This window comes from Candoia aspera, chromosome 4 (genome assembly GCF_035149785.1).
Source record: "Candoia aspera isolate rCanAsp1 chromosome 4, rCanAsp1.hap2, whole genome shotgun sequence".
Classification (NCBI taxonomy): Eukaryota; Metazoa; Chordata; class Lepidosauria; order Squamata; family Boidae; genus Candoia; species Candoia aspera.
The window spans coordinates 114,358,345-114,364,156 of NC_086156.1; positions in this window are offsets into that span (position 1 = coordinate 114,358,345).

Below are 5,812 nucleotides of genomic sequence, written 5' to 3' on the forward strand. Positions count from 1 at the left end.
GGAAAAAGTCAGTTGTGATTCCAGAGATATAAATCAAATGTGTGTGTTTGTGTGTATGTGTGTGTGTGTGTGTTGATTTCTATGAGCCACTCTAATGTTATTGAAGCAATTCTGTTAACATGTCAGGAAGTGCAGGAGACTTTCTCAGCTGTGAAAAGAGGACTTTGTGAGAAGGTCTCTTGGGGAGTCCAACTGTCAAAGGCCTGGAAGCGTTCTTGCTTTCAAAGCTGAGGCTGAGGAAACATCTAAAGCCAGATTACAGGGCCATTCTCCTGGGAAAGAGACAACAGTGTCATAAGACGTCTGCAGCATTGTGCCTTAGTTATACTTCTGTGTTTACCCTTCTGGCCAGCAGACCTGAAGATTCCTATTTCTAGGCCTATCAACCAACCAATTGGCACACGTCCTAGCAGAATTGCCACCAGCCAGACCGGCTTTCTGTGTTGAAATTACATACTGTAACATGACTTAATGATAGAGTTATTAGCACTCTGTAATGATTGCCCTAGCCCCAAATACTCAGACTCACAAGAGGATGCTAAATGAAATCTGATTTATTAGAGTACTAAAGACAAATACAAAGAAAGCTGAGAATGAGCAAAAGCGCGCCAAATACAAACTTAAACCCTTGCTTCAAACGTATCCCGCCTCCCTCATAACAGCCCCGCCCGCCACAGGTGCTAGCAATCGTCAGAGTTGCTAGCCTGGGAAAGTAACCTTGAGCGCAGTAGATAACACAAATACATTCCAAAGCAAAGCCAAAATATAATCGTTCCCATCCTCCCTAGATAAAGGAAACACGCATCCAATTAATGACATGCGAAACGTTACGATGCATCAAATACATTGAAACGGCGCACATGACATACCGCCCTCCTAAAATACACTTAGGGACCTGGTTTCGAGGGATAAGTGGAGTGGAAACGGGCCACCAGAACCGGGGAAGCTACATCTGGAGCAGCGACCCACTCAGGATGAGGGAAATGCTTCCAACGAACTAAATATTGCAAAGTATTGCGAAGGCGTCTAGAGTCCAAAATTTCTTTAACTTCAAAGTGTTGCTGGTGGAGGTTGCCGATGCCAGCGATCAGAAGGAATAGTCGGTTTGAGTAAGCTGCAATGAAAAACAGGGTGTAAGCGTTTAAGGTTATGAGGCAAGTCAAGTTTAAAAGTCACAGGGTTAATCTGAGCGACAATCGGAAAAGGACCCACAAATTTAGGCGCCAGTTTCTTTGAAGGTTGTGCAGACTTGATAAACTTGGTAGAAAGGTATACCGAGTCCCCAACTTGGAACACAGGTTGTGGGGCTCGCTTCCGATCAGCATACAGTTTATAATCTGCCTGTGCATCAGCCAATGCCTTTTGAATCATTGGCCAAGAGTCAGCCAGTTGTGTTGACCAATCATCTGTAGTGACTGCACCTGCAGGAGGTTGTGGGAGATCAGTGATAGGTACAAAGTCTTTACCCAGCGCCACCCGAAACGGGGTTTGTCCAGTGCTTTGATGCACTGCATTGTTGTAAGCCACTTCAGCAAATGGTAAAAGGTCTACCCAATTGTCCTGCTGATAATTCACAAAAGCGCGAAGGTACTGCTCTAGAGTAGAGTTAACCGCCTCAGTGGCCCCGTCCGTCTGAGGATGCCAAGCCGTGGAGAGGGCTTGCTTCGTGCCTAACAGCTTGAGAAACGCCCGCCAAAACTGCGAGGTAAATTGTGTACCTCTGTCCGAAATCAAGCGGGAGGGACATCCGTGTAGCCTGTACACGTGTACAAGGAATAGGCGGGCCAATTGACGCGCTGACGGAATGGACACGCAGGGGATAAAGTGAGCTTGTTTGGAGAAATAATCTTTGACCACCCAAATGACCGTTTTGCGTTGGCTGGGTGGTAGCTCTACAATAAAATCCATGGAGATTTCTTCCCAAGGGGAAGAGGGGGCTGCTACCGGCTGCAGCAGCCCTTGGGGTTTGCCCACCTTGCGCTTGGACATTGCACAGACAGTGCAGGAAGCAATGTAGTCTTTGACATCTTTACGTAATGTGGGCCACCAGAATTGCCTCCGAACGAGGTGCAAGGTTTTGACAAACCCGAAGTGACCTGCGAGTTTGTCATCGTGTGAACGTGTTAACACATCCTTTCGGAGGTTTTCAGGAACGTAGAGGCGGTCGGATTTCCAAGCGAAGCCTCTGTCAAAAGTAACATTGTCCTTATTCGCAAGCAACCAAGTATCCGTTTTTAATTCTTTTAAAAACTTTTGTTGCAACTGGGAGGGAATTGACAAAGTGCTTGGCTGAGCAGCGCTTGTGGTGGGCGGTTGCTGCGCGCGCGTTTGGCTTCGCGTCACAGCCTGCATGCCCAATTGGGGCGCCGACCATAGGGTGCTTACCACATCTGGCGCCGCCCCAGAGTCTTGAGGTTGCCTTGACAAGGCATCAGCCAAGAAGTTCTTTTTCCCTGGAATAAATTTGAACTGAAAATTGAATCGATTGAAAAATTGAGCCCAACGAACCTGTTTAGGGCTCAGTTTTCGAGGGGTACTAAGTACCTCCAAGTTTTTATGATCAGTCCATACCTCGAAGGGATGATTTGCCCCTTCCAACAGATGCTGCCAAGCTTCCAATGCAGCTTTCACTGCAAATGCCTCCTTTTCCCAAACATGCCAACGCCTCTCAGTCTCAGAGAACTTGCGGGATAGATAGGCACAGGGCTTGAGGCATCCTGCCTCGTCTTTTTGCATCAACAATGCACCAATAGAATAATCGGAGGCATCTGCCTGTACAACAAAAGGCTTTGAGGGATCAGGGTGTTGTAAAATGGGCTCTTTGACGAAAGCTGCTTTCAGCCGCTCAAACGCCGTTTGACAAGCAGGCGTCCACCTCAACAGCGCTCCGGGATTCTTGACTCTCCTAGTATCCCCCACCCCTTTTGTTCGAAGCAGGTCCGTTAGGGGCAAGGCAATCTCAGCGAACCCCCTTATGAATAATCTGTAGTAGTTGCTGAACCCCAAGAAACTTTGAAGTTGCCTGCGGGTACGGGGACTCTCCCAGTCCATGATAGCCTGCACCTTGGCAGGGTCCATTTCTATACCTTTATCAGAAATCCTATACCCCAAGTAGTCAATTTGGGTCTGATGAAAGGCACATTTCGATAGCTTTGCATACAATTCAGCAGATCTGAGTTTACACAAGACTTTCTTTACCAGAGCTACATGCTCTTTCATGGTTTCCGTATAAATCAACACATCATCCAAATACACCAGTACACCTTTAAACAGATGTTCATGCAAAACTTCATTGATTAACTGCATAAATACCCCAGGGGCCCCAGCCAACCCAAACGGTAACACCTTATACTGGAAGGCTCCCAACGGGCAATTGAATGCAGTTTTCCACTCATCACCCTCCTTGATTCGTACACGATAGTAGGCTTCTCTTAAATCCAGTTTAGAGAAGATCTTGCCTTTGGCCAGATGTGACAACATGTCCTTTATCAATGGCAAGGGATATTTGTTGGAAATTGAGACGGCATTTAATCCGCGGAAATCCGTACAAAGTCTCAATGTCCCATCCTTTTTTGGGCGAAAAAGAACCGGCGCCCCCACGGGTGAATTCGCCGGCTCAATGAATCCGCGCGCCAAATTTTTGTCCACAAATTCCCGCAATAGAGTCAGTTCCTTTTGCGTCATGGAATAAATTTTTGGTTTAGGCAATTGAGTGTTGGGCAGCAGTTCTATGGCACAGTCCGTCTTTCGATGGGGGGGCAACTGGTCAGCTTCCTTTTCACCGAATACATCAGCAAACATCCTGTACTCGGCCGGCAAGCCTTCCAGAGGAGAGGCCGGGTAAGGCGGAGTCGCAGCTGCCGCAACCCCCACCATCTCCTCTGGGGCACCCTTCCCCTCTGCCGCTTGATAAAACCCATCCCTAAATGTGATGGTCCGGTAAACCCAGTTTATTTGGGGGTTTTGCTGCACCAACCATGGTACCCCCAACACCACCAATGGCCCTCCTACGGGAGCCACAACAAAAGACAACCCTTCCTGGTGACTGCCCAGTTGCAAGGCTACCCGCCCTGTAAAATGGGTGACCGGTTTGCCCCCTGCCATGGACCCATCCAATTGAGTAAATGCGATGGGTCTGTGTAGAGGGAAAGTGGGGAGTTCCAAAGCTGCCACCACGTCGGGGTGCATCAGACACCGGGAACACCCCGAATCAATCATGGCCCATACTTCCACCGTCTTGACTTGGGAACCCAATTTCAATTTCACCATGAGTATGCGGTAAGTGCCACTCACCGATGGAGGCTCGCGCCCGTCCTCTACCACCTGCCCAGCGGCGCCCTTTAGAGCAGGTGGCTGGCGTTTCCCGCCGGCTGCGGGATTTCGGTCTCCCCTTCAATTTCGTAGAACATCACATCGTCTCCCTCGGTCTCAGCCACCGCAGCTTTCTGTTTCCTCGGCAACGCAGGGGACTTCGCCGGCGGTTTTCCGGGCCGTTCCTCCACCTTTGCCTTCGGGCATGCTGCCACTCGATGCCCCTCCTTACCACATCTCAGACACAAGCCTTTGGCGTACCGCTTCTCCCGCTCCTCGTCCCAGGGTCGTTGTCCCGGTTTCCCCCCGGTGATCGATGGGCGGCTGGGCTTCACCTCCCGCCCCGACTTGGCGGTCTTCCGCTGGGCAAAGATCTCTTGGGCATGTTCAGCCCTTCCTGCTAGCAGGATCCACTCATACAACGTGTATGGGTCGTCCCTCCCCAGGGACCAGCGCAGCACCTCTGTATTCAAGCCATCTTTGAAGAGCTCGATAATGGTTGCTTGGGACCAGTCATCCACCTTCCCAGCTAGCGCTTTAAACTCCAAAGCATAATCGGCCACTGATCGGGACCCCTGCTTGAGTTCCTTCAGGGCTCGCTTTGCTCTCTCCTTTGCTAAGGGGTCCTCGAAGTGTTGCTTCAACGCCCAGAGGAACTCCTCGAGATTTTCCAGTTCAGGCGCTTCCGACTGGCACATCTGGACATACCAGTCTGCCGCCCTCCCCTTCAGTTTGGTGGCAATGGTGATGATTCTTGCCTTCTCCGATTGGAAAACCGCCCCCCATTCCTCCATATAGGCTTTCGCATTCGTCAGGAAGAACGAGAGTTTGGTCGGGTCCCCATCAAACTTGACAGGGAAGTCTCGCATGCCGCCTCCCGCCGGGCTGCGCCCCACCACCGGTGCTGCTGCGGCTGGTGCTTCCCTGACTCGGGGCGGCACGGGGCCCCGGGGCGATCGCCCGGGCGATGCTGCGATTTCCATCTGGACCGACTGGTCCCCTTCGCGCCTCCGCACCACCCGTCGCCGTTCCGGGGTCAGCCCCTGGGAGGAAGGGGTTGAATGCCTCTGGCTGGATTCTTCCCGGAGCTCTCGCATCGAGGTTACATCCAAGCTCAGCTGTTTCAGGATAGCCTCCAACGAATCCATTTTCGACTCCAGCACTCGGATCCGATCCGGAGTGGGTGAGCCCTCCGTTGGCTGCACCTGCACCACGTTGGGGGATAAGGGGTATCTCTGCCTCCAGGATGGGCCCCCCGCTGCTGTGGCATCTCCTCGGGTCTCATCCCAGGTGAGCAGCTCGCCCGGAGAATTCACAGTGGTCTCCGGGGCCGTTTTCAGCCCCCCGGCTTCGCTCTCCGACCCGGAGCTCGCCTCCTCTCTGATGGCGGACAGCTCCCCACCTTGGGACGGTCGGCCGGACGGCCTCACGGTCGAGTCCGGTTCCCCTTCCTCCATCATCACGATGTCGGGTTCGGTCATCGCGGGCTCTCTCCCTCACA